Source organism: Beta vulgaris, chromosome 3, assembly GCF_026745355.1.
Source record: "Beta vulgaris subsp. vulgaris cultivar EL10 chromosome 3, EL10.2, whole genome shotgun sequence".
Classification (NCBI taxonomy): Eukaryota; Viridiplantae; Streptophyta; class Magnoliopsida; order Caryophyllales; family Amaranthaceae; genus Beta; species Beta vulgaris.
The window spans coordinates 41,736,440-41,740,973 of record NC_079204.1 but is presented as its reverse complement, the minus strand read 5'-3'; the positions used below and the strand labels follow the sequence as shown (position 1 = coordinate 41,740,973).

The 4,534-nt window shown below is 35.3% G+C and overlaps 1 long non-coding RNA gene across 1 annotated transcript; it reads left to right on the top strand.

Annotated features, from left to right (window-relative positions):
* Positions 1 to 474: 474 nt before the first annotated feature.
* On the top strand, positions 475 to 1,860 carry LOC125496066 (uncharacterized). The gene is made up of 2 exons (XR_007272750.2): positions 475 to 855; positions 1,031 to 1,860. It is a non-coding gene; the product is annotated as an uncharacterized LOC125496066 (long non-coding RNA).
* The last annotated feature ends 2,674 nt before the right edge of the window (positions 1,861 to 4,534 follow it).

Sequence of the window (4,534 nt, the reverse complement as noted above, 5' to 3'; positions counted from 1 at the left end):
TACTCAAACCACTAGAAGTATACTACTCCTAAGCTCAATAATGGTATATACGTGGTGTGTCTAGCCAACTATTGTGTTTCACTATGTACAGTTACTATTTTAATGGAGTAGTCTCATCATATTTTGATGAAGAGAGAGAAAGAAGAAAATATGTGGGCATAAACTAGACACATACATCAAATTTTGGGAAAAGTCTACCCCATTGTCATAGTTGTCTGGAAAAATGATCTGAAAGGTGGAGAGATTACCCCAAATTCGTCTCATTCAATGTCATAACATGTGGGCACATTTTCACCAGCTAATTATGCAACCATTTTTTTTCTTTCATACCTCCATTATTGTCTCTTTCTTTTATTCTTGTGATGCACTTGTTAATCTACTTATATTTAAGCTTGTTTTCATATTATGTACACATGTTTTATTTTGATTTTCCAATGCTAGGCAGTTTTATATAAGTAGGTTATTGGACTAAAATTTAATCATCTAAATTATTGATTGTATAGATCTTGTAATGGAGGTACTTTTATTAGTGCTTTCTATTTGAGACCAATAACCTAGCTCATATTTTTTATTTAGCTAACTATATTATAGTCTCTTTTCATGACTATGATCTTTCACATTCTTATATTACGTTTTATCTCTTTCCTTTGACCAAATCAAGCAGAAAGCATTGACATCAAAGAAACCCCATCACCTAATGCATGATGATGAACTCTTAACACTACACATTTTAACTCCACTAAAACATGGACCTCCCATAATGGCTTGTTTTTGCTTAGTGGAGTTGACACTGCAATATCAGCTAAGTAAGCATTTACGGCTGCAATATCACCTCCATCCTTTGGTGGGAATCTTGTAAGAGCTTTTGTCTAGTTTCATTTTGTTGTTTTTTGTTTTTGATATCTTTTGGATTTAAAATCAAATCTCTTTATGTTCTGAAAAATTATCCCCTAAACAGTAGAAAATTGCTTTATGTCAATTCCAAGTACCTATATTTTAACCCAAAAGAGCTTCTTGCTTCTCCTTTCAGATGTTTTCCTTGATCGTGCCTTATAAGTAGAGATGAGAGAGTAAACACAACTACACAACCCCTATATAAAGCCTTGTCATTGCCACCAAATTCACACACCAAATTCACATTGTATTCCTTTTTTAGAGATCCTTCAAACCTTCACTGCCCAACAACAAAACAAATGGCCGAACAATCAGAAATTCTATATGCTAAACCCTACACTTGCATTATTCACAACCTTCCTATCGAATATGAAAATGGAAAGCCGGTAGGAAGAAGTTTGAATGACCTTAGGGAGATACTACAATGCTTAGGGTTCAAGGTACGCAAAATAACACCAAAGTGGACTCACAGAGGATTCATGAGCTATGCATTCATCGAATTCGGGACTAGTGAGGAGCATTTCAAGTCGGCTTTTAAGCTTTAAGTGAAGTTTTAACAAGCTTCTCATGGTATATTGAACTGGTTAGGTTTTGGTGAGAAATCGGGGCCCTATTATGGATGGCTAAGTCGAATGATTATTTATTTGTCAATCATCCAGTAGACTTTACTTCTGTCCCAGCCCGTTGGAGGAAGGAAGCGCGAACACTCGCCAATGAAGACGAAACCACTGTTTTTGACATAATCAAAAGGTTCCTGCTATCTTAGTTTATATACTCGTATTTTATTGTCATGCTATGTACTAGTTTTATATTTGAGGCGAGTTATTTTTCTCATGTTATCTACTTAAATCTGCAAGAAGTCAATTGCAATTATAGTTTTATATTTTGGGATGGACATTCGACTTTGTAATAAGTGTTTTTTGTTAGTGAAGTTTTATCTAGTAAAATGAGTTTAAGTTATGAACATTTGATACTTTCTAAAGAAAAAATAATCATACTACATGGTTTTGTATTTGTTAGTGTGCCACCAACCATGTTAAAGTAAGGTATAAGCGATACCTTAAATTTAGTATAGGTATCTAAAATCATAAATTTAGATTAACGACCAATTTGAGAGAGTGGAAATGACAGATACATTAAATATACTATTTAAATATTTATTCTCTTCCTTGAATACTTCTCATGTTGTATTCATATAATAGCTAACAAGATTTTAGCTCTACCACAAAAATCTCAAAAGCAAGGTTAGGGGAGCTCCATCTAACACACTACTAGACTACACATCATTTTGTTATAAATTAACATATTGTTATGTATAGCATAATAGAAATATCTTTAGAAAAATAATAAAAATATCTTTAGAAAAATAATAAAAATCCTTTCAATTTAACAAAATTTTCTAGGGGACATCATAACTTGTCGTATACATTAGAGGTACTTCTCCTATAGCCTAGAGGTATTTCTCGTATAGCGTAGAGGTACTTCTCGTATAGCCTAGAGGTACTTCTCGTGAAGGCTAGAGGTATTTCTCGTATATCTTTAGAAAAATAATAAAAATAAAAATCCTTTCAATTTAACAAAATTTTCTAGGGGACACCATAACTTGTCGTATACATTAGAGGTACTTCTCTTATAGAGCAGAGGTACTTCTTGTATAGCATAGGTACTTCTCGTGTAGCGTACATGTACTTGTCGTGAAGGCTAGAGGTATTTCTCGTATATCTTTAGAAAAATAATAAAAATAAAAAAATCCTATCAATTTAACAAAATTTTCTAGGGGACACCATAACTTGTCGTATACATTAGAGGTACTTCTCGTATAGCCTAAAGGTACTTCTCGTATAGCTTAGAGGTACTTCTCGTGTATCGAATTAGGCATGTAAAACTATTAATCATTTTCCAAATACTGAGCATTTAGTCACTTGAGCCGAAAGCACATTTTGATAATAGAATATTTCAATAGCATACTACAAAAAATCTAATGGATCATTGTAGCAAGAGGAAATATTGAGGTCGCATTAGGAATAGATAAATAGTTAAATACCAAAGTTCAAATAATGTTTTCCTTGGAAACCTTAATACGAGGTGATTATTTGCGCTGACAGACATATACGTGAAAAATGTGACCTCTGTTAAGGCTTCCACATCGGAAGTTGAGGAGAACAAAGCCTTCTTTATATAGAGGTGGATACCTCAACCTAGTAGAGGCCTTTTGGGTGGGCCGTTCCCACTCCAAAGCAAAATCTTGCGGGCTAGGGCCCAGAGAGGACAATATCTACTAGCGGGCTCGTGGTCCCCAGAGGGGTGTTACAGATGGTATCAGAGCCAGGGCCCGATTCGATGTCCTGTCGTGCCTTCGAGGACGCAGACACCCTTTAAGGGGGGTGGGGAAAGGGAGTAAAAGCCATCTCACATCAGAAGTTAAGGAGAACAAAACCTTCTTTATATAGAGGTGGATACCTCAACCTAGTAGAGGCCTTTTGGGTGGGCCGTTCCCACTCCAAAGCAAAACCTTGCGGGCTAGGGCCCAGAGAGGACAATATCTACTAGCGGGCTCGTGGTCCCCAGAGGGGTGTTACACAGACCAAACGAAGCCTAAATTGCACTATTGCTCAAAACTAGATGCCCACAAGCTATTGTGATTTGTGAGCATGATTACAGAATTATCATAACCTTCCTCTATCGTGGCATAGCAAAAGGAACATTCTTTTATACAATACTTCGTCGATTAAACCATTTATTTGTTTTTAAAAAGAGGATGTAAGAGATGAAATTACAAGGTTGCAATATGTAACTCAAATATCTAGAATTGGGATTCAAAAATAAAATTTGAGAAAAAAAATATATATCGCTAATAACATAGAAAGGGCCAAAACAACGATCAATTTTTTTCAAGAATATTTCAACAAACAAAACTAAAACATTCATTTGTTCACAGATGTTGTACTGATCATCATGTTAAGAGAGTTTATCAAACAGACAATATGTCTGAAATTAAGTTGCGAAATTTTACCCCTCGACTAGCAAGTCCATAACAAATTAAAACTGCCAGAAAAGCTCTTCAATGTTAGATGTGGAAGCGATGCAGGCCTTCCAATGGTTTAAATACTCTAATAACAAATCAAATGAATATTGGAAAAGAAAGTGTTAAAACTTCATCCAGTCCCAAACTAGAACAGGCGTACATAGTGTGAAGTTCGAATATAAATTAGATCGGATGTGAACCACAAGAACACCCTCACATCCAGTCCAAACTACATTGGGTGTACATAGTGCAAAGTTAAAGCTCTAAACTAGCTTCAACATGAACCATAAATACACTAACAAACCACCACGGCATAAAGAAGTGCAGCTAATTTTAAACCGGAGAAACAATAGGTAAAGATCAGCATCACATAAACATTCTAAAAATCTACACAACACAGAAGCCTCTTATAAAATATAAATCCCAAAACTTGCTAGAAAACGAGGTTTACCCTGTTTCCAAAATCTTTCCGATTCCAAACCCAACCAGTTATTTTCGCTACAAAGCTGAAAGCTCAAGATAATGTGCTGAAACCCAACCAGCAGATTTCTATAAACAAGTACATCAATCCGAAGCATTCAGAAAGACCCTTTCTTCTGCACCATTATCACATCA